At 40.3% G+C, this 21,400-nt stretch overlaps 1 pseudogene; it reads right to left on the bottom strand.

Moving 5' to 3' along the window:
- Positions 1 to 21,400, bottom strand: part of LOC132881661 (zinc finger protein 850-like) — a 112,855-nt pseudogene that overhangs the window by 16,914 nt on the left and 74,541 nt on the right.

Raw genomic sequence — 21,400 nt, 5'->3', positions numbered from 1 at the left:
CCCCTGGAGACTAGAACTACAGCTGAGAACATATTTCAGCTACTGAACGCATTTATCGAAGAAAATGGGATTGATTGGAAAAAGTGTATCGGTGTGTGCACAGACGGTGCAAGAGCAATGACTGGACGTCACAGTGGAGTAACAGCCCGGATTCGCGACGTAGCACCTGAGATGCAATGGACACACTGCAGCATACATCGCGAGGCGCTTGCTGTGAAAAAGATGCCCGATGAGTTGAAGTCTGTTCTAGACTCCGCTGTAAAAACTGTGAACTTTATTAAGGCCCGACCGATGCACTCTCGTCTGTTTCACGTACTGTGTGATGAAATGGGCAGTGAACACGTCCAGCTCCTGCTGCACACTGAAGTCACGTGGTTATCAAGAGGCAAAGTGCTCTCAAGACTTTACGAGCTGCACAAAGAGGTCCATGTGTTTTTACAGGACACAAACTTCCCCTTGTCACACCTTTCTGAAGACACTATATGGCTGAGTGAGCTTGCGTATTTGTCAGATATATTCTCACGTTTGAACGACTTAAATTTGGGATTGCAGGGACTCTCTGTCAACGTTTTTGACGTGCAGGACAAAATCAGCGCAGTGATGAAAAAGATGGAGTTGTTCGAAATCAGAGCCAAAGCAGGAGATGTTTCAGCTTTCCCTTCTTTGGAGAGTTTTTTGTCCAACAACGACTTGCAACTTGATGACAGCATCAGAGATAACATCATTGCGCACCTCATCTCCCTCAGGCAGCAGCTCAGGGAATATTTCCCAGTGACACCCAAAGAAAAGAACTGGATGAGAAACCCATTCAAGATCGAAACCTCGGACATGCCCACTGACTTAACTGTCGGTGAGCAGGAGAGTTTAATTGAACTGTCTTGTGATGAAACACTGAGATGTAACTTCAAAAAACAGTCGCTACTGGACTTTTGGATACAGCAACACAGGGAATATCCAGCGCTGTCGGACAAGGCCGTGCGCGTTCTCATGCCTTTTGCAACGACCTATCTTTGTGAGAAAGGTTTCTCTTCACTGGCTGCCATAAAAACAAAATACAGGTCCAGGTTGGATGCTGAGCCAGACCCAAGACTGAAGCTGTGCTCGATTGAGCCAGACATCAAAGGACTGTGCACAGAGAGACAGACACATCCCTCTGATTAGGTAGGCTATGTAAGTTCTTCATTCAGCGACATGCTGGTTATTCCTGAGTGGTTCATTGTTTCTGTTATTCTGATATAGATGTTGGAGGGTGTTAACAATAAACCTGGTTTAAGGAGGACTATTACTCAAAAAACTCTAAACAGGTTGCTTTTGATCTCGTGTGTGCAAGTGTCTTGACATTGGATTCTTTTTTTTTCCTTTTTTGTGCTGAGATGTTTGATGTTTCACATACCTTCTGCTGAGAAAAAAAAGACTTGATGTTTGTGTTATTTGTGGGCCAGATTAGGAGCATAATTTTGTAGAGGTCGAATATGTACTGTATGGTTCTGTGCCATTTTCATTCAGTTGCAATTTGAGTGTGTATTGCGCTGTGTATGTAGGAGTATGTGAGAATTGTTGGACAGAGTTGTAAATGTCTGATTCGGTGTTAACAGCTATCAATAAATAACCATAATAAGGAATAAACATCTCTCCTGTGTGGCTGAAGCTAAAAGGGAAGGCCTATGCTGCTGTATTATAATGTTGGTCATCATGGTGGTACTCAGAGAGCTCAATATTTTCTCAGGTGGTACAGAGTATAAAAAGTTTGAGAACCACTGGCCTATGCCATTTGTGCTGGGTCCCTATTGAGGAGATGCTGTGTCTAATCCATACCTCAAGCTGGAATATTAAATGGCAGACAGTACACTCTTGATGAAAAGGACATTCAGAGGATCAATGAGGCATTTCTGATTTTTGTGCATTTCTGAATGTGTTCTTGGACACAATTTTAGGATAAAAAAAAAAGTTAATAGTGTTCAAACAGCTTAGAAAAGAATAGGTTTGTCAAAGATTGTTTTACATTTAGTGCAAAAATGGAACAATGACATTTTGCACAATTAATCCCCCTTCCATCTTGCAAAATAGCCACACACAACAAATTTTGTACTCATGAAAAATAGAATTTTGCTTTGACAATCTTCATATTTATTAACCTACACAACACATGGGGGGGGGGGGATTTATGCCTTGCGCCCCACATTTGGATTTCTTCTCTGAGATGATCAATTTAACAATTTAATTCTGGAACCATATTCATATTTGGTTTGAGTGTAATCACTAGGAGGATATAAATGCCTGGAGACCAAAATAAGTTCATTCCTCAGCATAACCCATTTTTAGGCTATTGCCATTGGTACATGTGACAATGAAAGGTATTTACAGTACCAGATTATTGAAGTGTACCATGTCTTTCCACAAAACCAAAATAAGGGATGTTGGTACTTCATGCCATTTTCAAAGCCTCAAATGTGCTCCAGAATGAGAAGCAAAATTGATGAACTGAAATATCAGTTTCTTTACTATTAATAATCTGAAGGGCACAAAAGTGTGAACTCTGACCCGAAGGTTTCTGCTTGTTGTATTTAGTGCTGTAATGATTACTCAGTGTTGCAGCAAATTAATTTTACCAGGACACCATGCCCTGCCCTCCAGAACTCATTTATATGCACCCTGCTCATAATTTTCCAGAACTTTCCAAGAATTTTCCAACTTTTCCAACACTTACATGGGTGCAAGTACACAATTTTCAAAAACCTGAAAAGTCTGACAAAGTCAGATGTGCATGGTGCAGCCATGCAGGGGGGGGGGTTACAAAGGGGGGGGTGAGCCCCCCTTAGGGCTCGAAAAAAAATTTAAATTACAAGTTAAAATGGTTGTCTCTCATGCAATCTCATGCAAACATTTATAATAGTTATATGATTTGCATATTCACATCAAATGAATACATTTCATCAATTCATCTGAAATAATATTTCAAGTACAAGGCTTGATATTTCAAAACATCTAGCAACTACTAATTTAAATGTTGAAACAACCATTTTTAATATGCTTTTGCTGTGATACCTTTTTTACAATATATACACAGCTTGAGTTAAAATAAGGGGCCACATGTCTTGATGTCCTCAGAAACTCCTGGATTTTAGCAAATAACAAGATTCAGCTTTTTCCATATACAAAAATATCTATATTTTATAACCCATTACTGACTACAAATGAGTTTTCAACCTAACAACCACATTAGAAAAGATGATTAAAAAAAAGCTAACAAACTTATTTCAAGACCTACCTTACTTTTACTTAATAATTGAAAGGTAATCAAATGTCAAAAAAAAAAAAAGTTTATAAAAGCAGATACATGTGTGAAACATGATCTCACGTATGTATAACACCATGAAACAACGGTCTAGTCAGGACCGCTCGTTGGTGAGCAGCGTATAAATTGAATGAGGTTTGAGGCGAAGACGAGATGAAAAGATTTGTCTCATGCAGAGACTGTACCGCGGTAACCCAGTAATACGCTGAGAGTGAGACAGTGAGAGGGCCACCCCCCCCTGAAAATCTCAAGGGATTTACACGATTTGGAAAAATGACTTTTTCAGAACCGAAAAAAACAGAGCTTCCGGCACATGCCGGAAAACTTGCACCTATGCACTTACTGTACATTCTGACACAGAATGTTTGCCCTAAAGAATGTTGCCGACTTCCAGTGAATGTAATGCATGTTGACCCATCACAGCACACTATTAGCATGGGTCATAGTCATGATCTGTTGACCAGTTTGTCTTATTAGCATAGCATGTGTGGAGTAAAGCTCCATACTTAAGAGAATATGGTAATACTTCAAACTGATTTTTGATGGCTTTTGTGATCACAGGGTACCAGTTTACAAGTCCAAGGCAACGTCTCTCAAACACTTGACCACCGAAACATGCAATTTGTATCTTTACTTCCAGAAGATAGATGGGTTTTTCCATTCAGTGCTTATTTTAATTTGCTTTTCCAAAAATAATGTGGGATTATTTACCCACACATTTTACAGAAAATATTCATGACAGTTTGTTTTATTTTACAAATTTCCATCATCATATGCTGGAAGAAAAAAAGTTTTAACTCGATACCCTGTGCTTTTGGCGGGATCCCCCAACACGCGCGCATCCAGGTCAGTAACAAAACCAGAACGTCAAGGACATAGCTCATCTGGCCTGCCATCAAAACAACCAACAGAATCAAAATGTGACAATGAGAGAGAGGACCAACCCCTACGACAAACTGTTTACAAGAGGCAAAATCAACAAAGGACTACTTTGTTCCCCAAGGGAAAATCTACCCAAAACATCAATCACAACTGAATTTGCATGACAAACAAGGAGATACAATTCTAGTGAGAGAAGAAAATATATATATATGTTGACCTAATTACTACTATGTTATTAAAAATGACAATACAATGACAAATTTTTGTACAGAAGGACTAGTTCTTTCAAACAAAACCAGAACTGAAATCCATTGAGAACTAAGGGAGGAGATATATGATTTAACTGGAAATAAACAAAGTTGTAAACAAACGGTTTACAACAGGAAAATCAACAAACAAATGACCACGTTTTGTTCCTCAAGAGAAGATCTACCCAAAACATCAATCAGAACTGAAATAGGAACAACTGAAATACTTCTAGTGAGAGGCCTGGAAAATTTGTTAATATGGCCTAATTACTAACTTGTTAGCAAAAAATTTGACAAAACAAACAACCAGAATGGAAATCCGTGGAGAACTGACGGAGGAGATACGATTTCACTGAATTGTGGACGATGGATGCCAGGCCATGACAACAGCTCATTGGCATTCAGGTCAGATGAGCGAATTAGTTTTGATACTTTTTGTTTTAGTACTTATAAGCTTGATACTAAAATACTTCTACTATCTTGCTTTCTTACAATCACAATGATACCTTTGAAGAAAAAAAGTCTGTAGCCATTTTGGAATTGTTTGAGGAAAAGTCGCAATGAAATGCCAAGTTACCACTTTTTTATCCTTTGACATTGCAATTTGAGAATTCTTGATGCCTACAAATGAACGAAACTTACTCATGCTTAATTTCCAAGTCTTGTGGAGAAACTGGATTATTTAAGCTTGATTTTGTGTCATTGCAATATTTTGTTCATACACTCACCGGGAGCTCTGTTTTTAGGATTTGAGTAATGTTAAATGTAATACAGTTATACTGGGCCTGGTACAGACAGAGATCTTAATTGGCAGCAAGGCCTACATTCAGAATTAGTCAGTTTTTTATATAAATGGCCTGTACTGCTTTGAAAATCTTATAAATAGTTAGCTTGTTTAAAAAAAAAAACAACTCAGGTAATTAAATTTATTCTCAGCAGGTCTGCAGCTGAATGTAGGGCTTTTTTTTAATGATGGATAAAATTAATCACAGCAAACATTAACAATATATTAATTACATTCTTGAATGTATGCATTGTGTAAAACTGTTGCAATCACTTAAAATGCCTTTGTTAGAATTATTGACTCTGATAATGTCACTTTTAATAAATTAATGTGTGTGTGTGTGTGTGTGTGGGGGGGAGTTCTATATAATAATACTACTACAATAGTATTACGAAGTATTGTATTAAACTGGTTAACTAAGAAGTATCAGATTTGCTGACTTTATTTTACAAAAGTAAACTGCCTTACACAGTTGCCCAGTATGGCTAATCTTGCATCATAGACTCTTTATCTGTATTGATGTGCATAAACTTGCCCGTGGCAATCATTGGCACCCTGCCCTCTTGAAAGCTAGCTGGAACACTGTTACTCAATTATAAATAAGTTCACAGAGTGTAAAAAATAAAGAAGAAATCAGACACATGAATAAACTTTACCTTTCAGGCTGTAGCAGCAGGAGTCTGTGGAGATTTTCCTAGAGAGAACTGTCTGGATTTTGATTTTATTAAGGGGTGAAAAGAATCAGGACACTGGAAGAAGAAAAACACAGAGACTCATGAGTCCAGAATCTCCACTACCTGTTAACCCAACAGCTCAGGTGGGAAGTTTCACATTAACTCACCTTTAATGATGTTATGCAGAAAATTAACTTCAAAACCTGTGTAGTGAAGGAAGTATCGGAGGATGTTCTTTTCTCATCTTTTCTTCTTCTTTGAGGTTTATTGGCAGTTGTCCAACAACAAACTGGTACATTATCACCACCTACTGGTATGGAGTGTATATCAGAATGTCTGCTATTGACAATGTTCAAAATTTGAATAACCATTTTGAGAAAATTATTTGGGATGAGATTTGGACCTACAATAAAAATATATATATTTTGTCAACAATAAAGTTAGGATTATACATTCCCCCCCCCCCCCCCCCAAAAAAAAAAAAAAATAATAATAATAATTCAAAAAACCATTCAAGTTATCTTTCTGAATGCTGTGTAGCTATTGTGTAATACTGGAACAAAAACAATTAAAAGTTTATTTTATGCATAAATAGAAATATGTTATATTTTATGATGGAAAATGGACAGAAGTCATGTTTTTATTTTCAAACTTATTTTGTTAATGGTGTAGATCTGGAGGGTCCTCAGGCATAGAGTGTTTTGGTAAACTGGGATGTATGGATGCTGTCAGTCCCCCACTTGCTTGCTCACTCACTCGAGTTTGTTGATGGTGTAGTGGCTGCTGCTTTATGTCCTGGGGCTCCCTCATGCCTGTGTTACCTTCTGGCTCTCCCCTTTTAGTTATGCTGTCATAGTTAGTTGCCAGAGTCCCTGCTTGTACTCAGTGCAATATGTATACTGTTCCTACTTACTCAGGTGACATTGGGCATACCTAACAACCTGTGTTTTCTCTCTTTTCTCCCCCCCCCAACCCCCAAATCTGTCCCTCTGTTGGTCCTGGGATCGAGATGCTGACCTCTTCTACTCCTCGGACCTGCCTGATCCATCCTGGTGCTCTGTGTCTGGTTGGAGTCTCATCACATTGCTCCTGTGGAGGGCGGCCCCATGTGGACAGTTGGGGGTCGCGCCTGGAGGACGCTCTGGACTCTTGCAGTGGTGCTTTTGTGGCTGGGGACTGCAGTTGACTTGCTGACTTTGGGACTGCGGTTGTTGTGAACAGTTTTGCGCTTGGGTTTCCATCGGTGGGGGGTTTATAGCATCAGCGAAGCTGACTTTATGTTACGACTGTTAATGTTATAGTCATGTTGTCTGTTGTTGCCCGGATAGGGATGGGTTCCCTTTTGAGTCTGGTTCCTCTCGAGGTTTCTTCCTCATGTCGTCTGAGGGAGTTTTTCCTTGCCACCGTCACCACAGGCTTGCTCATTGGGGATAGATTAGGGATAAAATTAGCTCATATTTTAAGTCGTTCAAATTCTGTAAAGCTGCTTTGCAACAATGTTTATTGTTAAAAGCGCTATACAAATAAACTTGACTTGACTATTTTAGATGGCAAGTTCTATATAAATTTATGCAAATGCTCCGAAAGGAAACCCAATATTCACCAGTTCAAGACTGTAATGAACATTTACTTTGAAACTCTACAAGGACAAGCAAATCACAAAGGTACTATGGATTATGCCTTTGTGATTTGATTATGCCACAAAGGACTATGATTATTTACAATGTCTTAAAACCACTTTTTAAATTAAATATGAATATACCCCTTTTTCTTTCCATTTCTTTTCAAATTCACATGTCAAGAGTTGGCTTGATGTTAGTGCAGTTGTGTTTCCTGGGGTGCGTGGTGGTATAGTGATTAGCACTGTTACCTCACAGCAAGAAGGTTCTGGGTTCAAGCCCCGTGGCTGACAGGGGCCTATCTGTGGGGAGTTTGCATGTCATCCCCGTGTCTGCCTGGGTTTCCTCCCAGTGCTCTGGTTCTCTCCCCCCCCACAGTCCAAAGACATGCAGTTAGGCTAACTGGCTACTCTAAATTGTCCATAGATCCAGCGTAGAGACAGATGGGCTCTGCCAAGTTTAAATGCCCTAGACACACCAATGATAGACTGTAAAAATGCCCTGGCAAGGGCTATGGGATGAAAAAATGACCTGTGTTTCCTAAAAGATCTTGAATGAGTAAAGCTCTGTCCACACTGATACAGCTTTTGTTCTTTAGAATTCTGCAGGTGGGCGGCACGGTGGTGTAGTGGTTAGCGCTGTCGCCTCACAGCAAGAAGGTCCTGGGTTCGAGCCCCATGGCCGGCGAGGGCCTTTCTGTGTGGAGTTTGCATGTTCTCCCCGTGTCCGTGTGGGTTTCCTCCGGGTGCTCCGGTTTCCCCCACAGTCCAAAGACATGCAGGTTAGGTTAACTGGTGACTCTAAATTGACTGTAGGTGTGAATGTGAGTGTGAATGGTTGTCTGTGTCTATGTGTCAGCCCTGTGATGACCTGGCGACTTGTCCAGGGTGTACCCCGCCTTTCGCCCGTAGTCAGCTGGGATAGGCTCCAGCTCGCCTGCGACCCTGTAGAAAGATAAAGTGGCTAGAGATAATGAGATGAGATGAGAATTCTGCAGGTGGCTTTGAAAGGCACTTGGGTCACTAAAACTTTTCCCCACACTAAGTGCAGCGACGTGGCTTCTTGCCTGTGTGAATGTGCTGTGCTGTTGGAGACAACTCTGACAAGGAAAACTCTTCCCAAACTGTGTGTTAGACTGTGAACTAAATGTTTGGTTTTCCCCTTCAATAAAGATTCAAGCAGGCACAGACTTCGAGGAAAGAAGATTTTATTGAAGCTTCAGGTTCATACACAGTCCGAGTGCAAGTCCTCTGCTCTCACTTTCACACCTCAAAACAAAAGATTCTTTCCCATAACATTTAAACTAAGTTTCTCACCCCAAGTCATAAAGAAAAAGATGTTACTGTGGGCAACTCTGAGGCCCTGAAAACACACACAATCTTTCTCCAGCAGCCAGAGAATTATACCAGACCTAAAAATAAATAAAAAAGATTTAAGAAACCCTTCACCATTCTTTATTGTGAGCATTCAGACGGCTTCTCTCCTGTGTGGATGCGCTCGTGCTGTTGGAGAGCACTTTGCTGAATAAAACTCTTCCCACATTGTACACAGTAATACGGCTTCTCTCCTGTGTGGATACGCTCATGCCGTTTGAGATTACTCTGATAAGTAAAACTCTTTCCACACTGTCCACAGTGATATGGCTTCTCTCCTGTGTGGATATGCTCATGCCGTTTGAGATTACTCTGATACGTAAAACTCTTTCCACACTGTCCACAGTGATATGGCTTCTCTCCTGTGTGGATACGCTCATGCTGTTGGAGAGCACTCTGCCCAGTAAAATTTTTCCCACACTGTCCACAGTGATATGGCTTCTCTCCTGTGTGGATGCGCTCGTGCTGTTGGAGAGCACTCTACTGAGTAAAACTCCTCCCACACTGTCCACAGTAATACGGCTTCTCTCCTGTGTGGATGTGCTCGTGCTGTTTGAGAGTACTCTGTCGAGTAAAACTCTTCCCACACTGTCCACAGTAATATGGCTTCTCTCCTGTGTGGATGTGCTCGTGCTGTTTGAGAATATCCTGTCGAGTAAAACTCTTCCCATACTGCCCACAGTAATACGGCTTCTCTCCTGTGTGGATGCGCTCATGTCACTGGAGATGACTCCGCTGAGTAAAACCCTTCCCACACTGTCCAAAGTGATACGGCTTCTATCCCGTGTGGATGTGCTTGTGCTGTTTGAGAGTACCCTGCTGAGTAAAACTCTTCCCACACTGTCCACAGTGATATGGCTTCTCTCCTGTGTGGATACGCTGGTGATTTTCGAGATGCTGACTCCCACATTTTCTCCCACATCCCTGTAACAAGTGGAGCAAATTTTACACATTTCCATCACGTCACTCACCAAGTGTTATACAAGTCATTTGTGCTTTTTTGAAAGTGTACACGTTTCAAAAGTATAAAATATATAATCTTTTCCTTTTATATTCTGCTTAGGAAGGAACTTATGGTCTCCAGGCGTTTACCAAATCAAATGCCTTTATTTCATACCTGCTAACAGTTTTACATATATTATATAAAAGTATTTTTCTTGGGTATATGTCACCCAGAAAAACCAACAGGCTCAACTAAGCATTTACAAATAAAGAAAAATTCAGTGAAAGCAAAATTTTGGTGGAAGGCAGGTCGAAAAAAAGTCAAACAAAACCACCACCACCAGACACCAAGATCAAAAACTAAGGTTCCAAACGAGAACAAAATAAGAAATGAACAGTGAATAAGCCAAGGGACAGAAGCAAAAAGAACTCAGTAAGATGAAATGCTATTTTTGGTTTCAAGGAAAACTGGAAAGCCTGCTCACAATTTATCAATTTTGTCCGAAAAATCAAAGACTATTTGCCATAATTTCCCCTAACTTTCGAAAGATAGAAGGATGACCTAGTTGCTCATCTGGTGCCATAACAGAGAACTGATGATGGTTTCTTATAAATAAATAAATAAATAAATAAGCAAGCAAGCTGCAGGCAGATAGTTATGACAAAACTGGAACATGAAATGAGCATCCTGGATATACAATTTCCAGGATGATATACATGATATACATCATGCAATTTCAATATGTCTCATTTCTTAAACAGAGGTGGAGTGTGCTGGTATCTTTTAGAAAAGATGATAATTCTCACAGCTTTTTTCTGAAGGATAAAAATTGGTTGAATACTGGATTTGTGTCTTGCCCCAGACAATTATGCCATACAATACAAAAGAATAAATAACAGACTGATTAATATAGAAGGTGATAAAATATCTTATTGGAGACAAAATACAGTGGTGCTTGAAAGTTTGTGAACCCTTTAGAATTTTCTATAGGATCATTCCATGTCAATTCACACACCCTCCCCAGTGACACCTCTTCAATTTGCCTGATATTTATTTTATTAGTGCCTTATGATGTCAAAATAAAGAATCCAAAATTTTAACTTCCTAGCTGGAACGGTTTTTGAATTTTGGCCCTTCAAAGTTTGGGTGCCATGCCCACTTTTGGGGTCCAGGAATTGTACACTTTATTTGCAAGCATTTTTGGAGGCCCATATCTTTTGTTCTAAGGGGAATATAGACCTGTAAATTGCTATATCTATGTATTCTGGCCCTGTCTATCTGATTCTGCACCTAAAAATAGCACAAGTTTACTAACTTTAGAGATATTAACCCCTTAAAAGTGGATTTTTTTTAATGACAAATTTTTTTTGACATTTCATGGGTCCATATCTTGGAAAGTTTTTGTGTTGATAGGGTTTAAACTGATTTATCATCATATTTGGGAACTCTACTGTGTACTTAGAGAGTTTCAGGGCACTCAGAGGTTTGGTGGGGGTACAGGAGGGCCCCAAATATGGCTTCGGGACAAAATTACCGTTTGGTACGTCCTACTTCAGGCCATTAGTTGGCCGTGTGGGCACATGATGACTGGAATGAGCCTTTAACCCTATCAACAGACACCCTTTATCAAACTTTTAAGCCAATAAAAACTTTGATTACCCAACTCCTTCAATATAAACTAAGCATTTGTATATGGTACTGTTTTTGCATATTCCAGTAGTCTCCTATCAGATGCAGGAAAACTGGCAACAGTAAAGAGACCTTTCTGCCTAGAATATACAACTTTATGGCAGTCATCATTTAGTGACAAACCAATCTTGCAAGTATTTTGTTCCATCTTCCATGAGCAGGGGATTTTTTGGTTAACACACTGACACCGAATGTTGGTGCCTTCCCCTCCCTACAATGACCTTATTGAAACAATCCTCTTTTCTCTGTGAATTCAGTTTAGATATTTATAAGCAAGCAAATACTCAGCTTGGGAGCCTTTGTGTGATGTCACAGTTTGTTACAAATTAATTTTACTTTGTATACAAAATAATTGTTACAAAAGTGAAACATTTGTTTACAGATATCTCTGATTTTTTAATGCTAACTGTTCATGAAAATACCAGTGGGCTTGAGCCATATGCTCAAGACTTTGATATTGAAACAACCAATTATTGTAAGTAATGAACACATAGCATAAAACCGTTAACATTTAGATGTCTTTATGATCAATACTTTAAAAACAATTGTATAGAAGAAAGGTATGTATCAAATATATATATATATATATATATATATATATATATATATATATATATATATATACACACACACCGGTAGAGTTCCTCATGAATACCCTTGCCTCCTTCATGTTTATAATGATTATAATAAAATAATCTTATATATATATATATATATATATATATATATATATATATATATATATATATATACACACACACACACACACAGTTGTGTTCAAAATAATAGCAGTCCAACATGACTAACCAGATCAATCACTGCTTTTGGTAGAAATTATATTACTACATGGCAAATAATTTACCAGTAGGTGTAGTAAAGTCGTAGAAAACCAACAGACCCAACATTCATGATATGCATGTTCCTGAGTCTGTGTAATTGAATAATTAAGTGAAAGGGGCGTGTTCAAAATAATAGCAGTGTGGAGTTCAATTAGTTAGGTCATTCAGTCTGTGAAAAAACAGATGTCAGTCAAGTGGCACTAATTTAAGGATGAAGCCAGCACATGTTGTACATGCATTTCTCTCTGAAAACCTGAGAAAAATGGGTCGTTCCAGACATTGTTCAGAAGAACAGCGTGTTTTGATTAAAACATTGATTGGAGAGTGGAAAATGCATAAAGAAGTGCAGAAAATGATAGGCTGCTGGGCTAAAATGATCTCCAATGCTTTAAAATGGACAGCAAAACGAGAGAGACGTGGAAGAAAATGGAAGACTACCACTCGAATGGATCGAAGAATAGCCAGAATAGCAAAGACTCAGCCAATGATCAGCTCCAGGGTGATGAAAGACAGTCTGAAGTTACCTGTGAGTACTGTGACAATTAGTAGATGCCTGTGTGAAGCTAATCTATCGGCAAGAAGCCCCCGCAAAGTCCGACTGTTAAAAAAAAGATGTGCTGAAGAGGATACAATTTGCCAAAGAACACATTGACTGGCCTAAAGAGAAATGGAGAAACATTTTGTGGACTGATGAAAGTAAGATTGTTCTTTTTGGGTCCAAGGGCCGCAGACAGTTTGTCAGACGACCCCCAGACAGTGAATTCAAGCCACAGTACACTCTGAAGACAGTGAAGCATGGTGGTGCAAGCATCATGATATGGGGATGTTTCTCTTACTATGGTGTCGGGCCTATTTATCGCATACCAGGGATCATGGATCAGTTTGCATATATCAAAATACTTGAAGAGGTCATGTTGCCTTATGCTGAAGAGGAAATGCCCTTGAAATGGGTGTTTCAAAAAGACAACGACCCCAAACACACCAGTAAGCGAGCAGCATCTTGGTTCCAGACCAACAAAATGAAAGTCATGGAGTGGCTATCCCAATCCCCGGACCTTAAGCCAATAGAAAACTTGTGGGGTGACATCAAAAATGCTGTTTCTGAGGCAAAACCAAGAAATGCAGAGGAATTGTGGAATGTTGTCAAATCATCCTGGACCGGAATACCTGTTCACAGGTGCCAGAAGTTGGTCAACTCCATGCAACACAGATGTGAAGCAGTTCTCAGAAACCGTGGTTATACAACTAAATATTAGTTTAGTGATTCACAGGAATGCTAAATCCTAAAGATTTTTTCAGTTTATACAGTCAATATTTGAGTTTGTAATGAACAATGCAGACACTGCTATTTTTTTGAACAGCCCAAAATTCATTTTTCTTCATTTTCTGTAAAGTAATTAAAACATTGATACATTTTTCTTCATGTTTTGATGTAGAATATAATGTGCAGTGTTCCCAATGCATGGAAATAAAAACTATTATAAGGATTTTGAGCTTTACTCACGTTTTTAAACACACTGCTATTATTTTGAACACGACTGTGTGTATATATATATATATATATATATATATATATATATATATATACACACACACACACACACACACACACATATATACACACATACACACACAACCCCGATTCCAAAAAGTTGGGACAAAGTACAAATTGTACATAAAAACAGAATGCAATGATGTGGAAGTTTCAAAATTCCATATTTTATTCAGAATAGAACATAGATGACATATCAAATGTTTAAACTGAGAAAATGTATCATTTAAAGAGAAAAATTAGGTGATTTTAAATTTCATGACAACAACACATCTCAAAAAAGTTGGGACAAGGCCATGTTTACCACTGTGAGACATCCCCTTTTCTCTTTACAACAGTCTGTAAACGTCTGGGGACTGAGGAGACAAGTTGCTCAAGTTTAGGGATAGGAATGTTAACCCATTCTTGTCTAATGTAGGATTCTAGTTGCTCAACTGTCTGAGGTCTTTTTTGTTGTATCTTCTGTTGTATGATGCGCCAAATGTTTTCTATGGGTGAAAGATCTGGACTGCAGGCTGGCCAGTTCAGTACCCAGACCCTTCTTCTATGCAGCCATGATGCTGTAATTGATGCAGTATATGGTTTGGCATTGTCATGTTGGAAAATGCAAGGTCTTCCCTGAAAGAGACGTTGTCTGGATGGGAGCACATGTTGCTCTAGAACCTGGATATACCTTTCAGCATTGATGGCGTCTTTCCAGATGTGTAAGCTGCCCATGCCACACGCACTAATGCAACCCCGTACCATCAGAGATGCAGGCTTCTGAACTGAGCACTGATAACTTGGGTCGTCCTTCTCCTCTTTAGTCCGAATGACACGGCGTCCCTGATTTCCATAAAGAACTTCAAATTTTGATTCGTCTGACCACAGAACAGTTTTCCACTTTGCCACAGTCCATTTTAAATGAGCCTTGGCCCAGAGAAGACACCGGCGCTTCTGGATCATGTTTAGATATGGCTTCTTCTTTGAACTATAGAGTTTTAGCTGGCAACAGCGGATGGCACGGTGAATTGTGTTCACAGATAATGTTCTCTGGAAATATTCCTGAGCCCATTTTGTGATTTCCAATACAGAAGCATGCCTGTATGTGATGCAGTGCCGTCTAAGGGCCCGAAGATCACGGGGACCCAGTATGGTTTTCCAGCCTTGACCCTTATGCACAGAGATTCTTCCAGATTCTCTGAATCTTTTGATGATATTATGCACTGTACATGATGATATGTTCAAACTCTTTGCAATTTTACACTGTCCAACTCCTTTCTGATATTGCTCCACTATTTGTCGGCGCAGAATTAGGGGGATTGGTGATCCTCTTCCCATCTTTACTGCTGAGAGCCGCTGCCACACCAAGATGCTCTTTTTATACCCAGTCATGTTAATGACCTATTGCCAATTGACCTAATGAGTTGCAATTTGGTCCTCCAGCTGTTCCTTTTTTGTACCTTTAACTTTTCCAGCCTCTTATTGCCCTGTCCCAACTTTTTTGAGATGTGTTGCTGTCATGAAATTTCAAATGAGCCAATATTTGGCATGAAATTTCAAAAAGTCTCACTTTCAACATTTGATATGTTGTCTATGTTCTATTGTGAAGACAATATCAGTTTTTGAGATTTGTAAATTATTGCATTCCGTTTTTATTTACAATTTGTACTTTGTCCCAACTTTTTTGGAATCGGGGTTGTATATATAGGTGCAATGGGTCTTAAGTGATCAGTCTCATTAAATCATTCTCATTAAATCAGTCTCATTAATAATACCATTAATTTTGGTGCTTAATAATAAATTACCAAACAGCTAAATTATGGTATATTCCAAATTGTTATGATCACTACCAATGCAGCAATAATGGATTACTTACCGTATCATATAAATCATATACACCTTGGAATTCTTTGAGATTGGATGACTTCAAGGATATCGGCAAAAACAGGCAATCACAGTTTTCAGAATAATTGAATTTATTATAACAATGATAAAAAATTGAGTAATGGCAGTTTAGAATACACTCAATAAGTCAGCAGCAAAACCGTGAGGTATTATGTGTGTGTGTGTGGGGGGGGGTAGCGTGCATGTGTGCGTGTGTGTGTGTTGGGGGATGGGTCACCACATGTTTTTAGACAATGGGATTAGCCATGGTAGCTAACCCACTAGCATATAACATTACTAAATCTACTGAAATCTTGATGAGGTCAAAATATGTATAATAATGAAATTAAAGGTTAGAAAGGATAGCAAGAGCATGCAAAAGCCTATCTATTAACGACTGAGAGATCAACACAAATAGAACAATAATCAATTCAGCACCCTGAGTGTCTACAGTGTACACAATTAAACCGTTCCTGAGTTTAAATTCACACTACTTCATAAAGCTAATTCCTAAGACTAGTCTTTGTGCCCAAAAATGCCAGTCTTACTTCCAGTATCTTGCTTATGCAAGATTATAGAGACGTTCCAAAACTTCTGAGTCCACCGGAGCACGTGGGTCGTTTCCGTGGAAAGCAGAGAATTTCTTGGTCCAAACTTCAGCGTTCGTGAGGAAAAGTCTCTGATCAAACAATGTGCACAGCGCTTTAGTCAGAAGGAATCCGATCGCTTCTAACTTTTAATTAACTGCCTTGGGCTGCAGTCGTAACGTTACTTATAATGAACAAATGAAAAAGAAACCGGTTGTACTCAATCTGAGTTAAATCGCGCGATTCTGGATTTTTACCGTGGCCAGTGGTAAACAAAAGAAAATGCACTAAATCTCTTCTACGTCTTTATCATGGATGTTCTGAGAGCAGATGTCTCCTTTGTCTGTTACCGCGTGGTTCACAGAGCCGAAGAGATAGTGTCTCTTTATGTCTACGGATCCAAGTCCTAGAGCCAAAGAGGAAGGCGGAAGTGTTGCTCAGTTACTTATGGCTTCATGGAGGATGTGATGTAGGAAGTCCCGCCCAGGCGTGACGTAGGTCATCGCGAAAGTTGGTTGATGGGATCTGTAGTTCTTAGACGGGACGGTGGCGCTGTACTTACATTCCCCCTTTTGGTCTCAGGGGTATGATGGAGTCGTAGCACTGAGAGCACAGTACCGTACAGTCCACATGTCCATAGTCCTTGAAGTGGCTTTTCTCTGTACAGTCCAAGGTGTCCTGTGAAAACTGTGTAAACTCATGAGTCCCAGTAAGACAGTTGGAGGCAGAGGCATTTGGGCATATAATCACTATCTAACCAAATCACAATCACATCTTTAAAAAAAAAATTATTAAACATTAACGCTACATATATACTTCATTTCCTATGCATAAAAACAAGAAAAGAGAAGGAATGAGGGAAAGAAAAGAAGTATTAGTGCTTGGGTTAGTAAGCCTAATCTTCTGGAAAGGTAATAGCAGCAGGTGGTCTAGCCAGAAAGCGTGCGCTACTGTGGCTAAAGCTGTCAGGGATGCAGACCATCTTATCCAGCTTGGCGTGTAGTGTTATGCATTTGTGTAGCATGTGTGCGATGCCAGCAGTTAAGACCCAGCCACTGAGAAGAAGTCCCAAAGCAATCAGACTTATAGTGGATCTTAGATCAGATGACTCTCTGACCTGGTTGCGGGAGACCATAGTCGAAATTCCAGTCTGATCTAAACTAAATTTCACCGTTTTGGTCCCTTCAACCAGTAGTTGCTGTTGGAGGGTGTTATTGATCTCAAGATCATAACCTTGAAATGCGTCTATCATTTCAATCTCAGAATCGTACCTGTCAGTACTAAGATGGTGTAGGGTGATATCACCTACGTGAATGGTGGCTCCCTGTGGTACACTAAGGAACACCATTTGGTTTGGGATTTTCATTCTGGTGGCTGTGTCGTGCTGGTCGTATGACATCAAGACTTCAGTTTTTGGAGTGTTAACAACCCACCGATTACCAGCTCTCTCTACTCTAGTTTCCATATCCTCGTCCTTTACGGACATTTGACCTACACACTTTTGTTCGGGCGCTTTTGCCCTCAAACCACACAGGCGATCTGTAGTGTCTCTAATGAATGGGTTGCTTGGGCAGACCCAGTGGATGTCTTTAGTGGAGGTGCACATCTCTAGGTTGGGAATAAAGTAGACAGAGGGGCTGTCGTCATGGAATGCTACCATGGGTGGTGTCTGTATGCGTATACGGACATTGTTTTTCCAGAAACCCACGTTGAGGACAGACTTGAGTCTATATATGTTGTTTTCTCAATGATGGGTAGATTCAGCATGAATCCTAAGTCTTGTGGATTCACAAAAATGGGGATAGCACTGCCAAGACTATAGGCCAGGTGTATTTGCAATGAATACACATTAGTAATAGTAGCGGATTTTAGTATTTTATCTACCATGACATACAGAAGGGTTATTACTTTATTGGGTTGGTAAATCTGACTGGGAATGTTAGTGTACGCTTATGGGTGAGTGAGGCGTACAAGCTAGGTGGACAGGATGGGCCTAGCTATCGTCCCCCCCTTTTGGAGTGAGGACTGTTCAAAAAGGCTTGATTTGATCGCTATAGATCCATCGATATGAGGGCGTTTGATTAGGCCTGGATGTCCTAATGCGATACGCGACGGGGAACAGTTTTCCCACGATCGAAAGGTCCCGACCAGTACGGTAGGAACTTCGAGGTTCGGTCGTAGTAGGCCTTTTGTCCTTCTACGTTCAGTTCGAGATTCTTTTGGGCACATGCAACGGTTGACTGTAGGTGGCGTTGTAGGTCGGCGACATATTGATGTGCGGTGTATGCAGTTGCGATGCTCATGTCCTCTGGTCTGTACAGGAGATGCAGTGGGAGAACCATCTCCCACCCAGTCATCATCCCAAAGGGTGTGACTCCAGTGGTGCGATGAGGGGTGGACCTAATGGCCATTAGCACCAAGGGAAGTTTCACATCCCAATCTTTACCATAGTGGGTGACATACTTTCGCAGCATGCTCACAATGGTTTGACTGGCTCGTTCAACCTGACCAGAGGATTGAGGGTGGTACGCGATATGGAATTTCGCCTCAACGCCTAGCATGTTCCACAGCGCAGCCATTACACCAGCAGTGAAATGGGTGCCTTTGTCTGAGTCGATGGATAGAGGGAGGCTTTTCTGCACAAATACGGGGCAGGAATGGCTTTGACACAGCATGTCAAACGAAGTCTGGCTGATTTCTCAGACCAAAGCGTCAGAGCTGCATTGAGGACCGTGGTCCCATTGACTCACGCTTCACCTGATAGGATAGGGCAGTACATAGCTGAGGTTGAGTTACTCAAGGAACAGAGGAAAAAGGTCTGGTTTTCAAAATAATTGTGGCCACTAGGGGGACTTGCGATGTCGGGTGTTTCGACACCAGACTCGGTGCACAAAGACATGAACTGAAGTTCATCGGAAATTTGGTCTCCCGTAGCACTTGGTTGGTCGGTGTCTGCACTACTCTCATCACAATGGGCTTGTGCATGTTTTGTGGGATCCAACGGCTGTGGGGTCGTGATTTGGGCCCACAATTGACTGCGATGACAATCAATGAGTGGCGCCAACCTGTCGAGTAGGTTTTGGCCAATCAGTAGTTTTTCCATACCCACATACATACAATATACATACATATATATATATACACACACACACACACACACATATATAAAATTTCCCCTTTTTACTAATTGATATGCTAATTTTCCCCACATGAGTGGCGAGGGGCCCCTTCCCCTTTTCTTGAAAAAAAAAAAACCTGATGAGGCTAGGTTTAACTTCCAGATCGGATGTCAGAACAAATGTAGTAAAGCAACCAGGATGTTTTTCTTGGGATCATCCCCTTGTTTGCATCTTTCCCTTTCCTGTTTGAAAGATGCATTTAACTATTAAGTGTATAGTGGTCAGAGTTTGGTTGGATACAGGGAAAGGTGTCAAATGTAAAAAAAAAAAAAAGAGCATCGTGAAACAGCCGGGAAAGGGTTTATCCCTTGTAATTGTCAATATAACTAATGGGGTATTGGGTATAAATAATCTTCCCATAGATTAAAATCACTATATGGGTGTGCTTTTACTACCTTAAACATGAATAGGTAGTCAAAACAACAGTTGACCTACTTTCCGGACTTAGGATTTTTCAGAAAATATGCAAAAATAGTACCATATACAAATGCTTAGTTTATATTGAAGGAGTTGGATAATCAAAGTTTTTATTGGCTTAAAAGTTTGATAAAAGGTGTCTGTTGATAGGGTTAAAGGCTCATTCCAGTCATCATGTGCCCACATGCCCAACTAATGGCCTGAAGTAGGGCGTGCCAAATGGTAATTTTGTCCCGAAGCCATACTTGGGGCCCTCCTGTACCCCCACCAAACCTCTGAGTGCCCTGAAAAACTCTAAGTACACAGTAGAGTTCCCAAATATGATAAATCAGTTGAAACCCCATCAACATAAAAACTTTCCAAGATATGGTCCCCCAAAATGTCAAAAAAATTGTCATTAAAAAATCCATGTTTAAGGGGTTAATATCTATAAAGTTAGTAAACCTGTGCTACTAAAAGTAGATAAAGAGAACCCAGTGAAACAAGACAAAAATACAACCCTGATTCCAAAAAAGTTGGGACAAAGTACAAATTGTAAATAAAAACGGAATGCAATGATGTGGAAGTTTCAAAATTCCATATTTTATTCAGAATAGAACATAGATGACATATCAAATGTTTAAACTGAGAGAATGTATCATTTAAAGAGAAAAATTAGGTGATTTTAAATTTCATGACAACAACACAGCCCTGTGATGACCTGGCGACTTGTCCAGGGTGTACCCCGCCTTTCGCCCGTAGTCAGTTGGGATAGGCTCCAGCTTGCCTGCGACCCTGTAGAAGGATAAAGCGGCTAGAGATAATGAGATGAGATGAGACAACACAGCCCTGTGATGACCTGGCGACTTGTCCAGGGTGTACCCCGCCTTTCGCCCGTAGTCAGTTGGGATAGGCTCCAGCTTGCCTGCGACCCTGTAGAAGGATAAAGCGGCTAGAGATAATGAGATGAGATGACAACAACACATCTCAAAAAAGTTGGGACAAGGCCATGTTTACCACTGTGAGACATCCCCTTTTCTCTTTACAACAGTCTGTAAACGTCTGGGAGCTGAGGAGACAAGTTGCCCAAGTTTAGGGATAAGAATGTTAATCCATTCTTGTCTAATGTAGGATTCTAGTTGCTCAACTGTCTGAGGTCTTTTTTGTCGTATCTTCCGTTTTATGATGCGCCAAATGTTTTCTATGGGTGAAAGATCTGGACTGCAGGCTGGCCAGTTCAGTACCTGGACCCTTCTACGCAGCCATGATGCTGTAATTGATGCAGTATGTGGTTTGGCATTGTCATGTTGGAAAATGCAAGATCTTCCCTGAAAGAGACATCATCTGGATGGGAGCATATGTTGCTCTAGAACCTAGATATACCTTTCAGCATTGATGGTGTCTTTCCAGATGTGTAAGCTGCCCATGCCACATGCACTACTGCAACCCCATACCATCAGAGATGCAGGCTTCT

This window comes from Neoarius graeffei, chromosome 1 (genome assembly GCF_027579695.1).
Source record: "Neoarius graeffei isolate fNeoGra1 chromosome 1, fNeoGra1.pri, whole genome shotgun sequence".
Classification (NCBI taxonomy): domain Eukaryota; kingdom Metazoa; phylum Chordata; class Actinopteri; order Siluriformes; family Ariidae; genus Neoarius; species Neoarius graeffei.
Note: the sequence above shows the minus strand (reverse complement) of the source record. Positions and strands in the feature narration are given on the sequence as shown.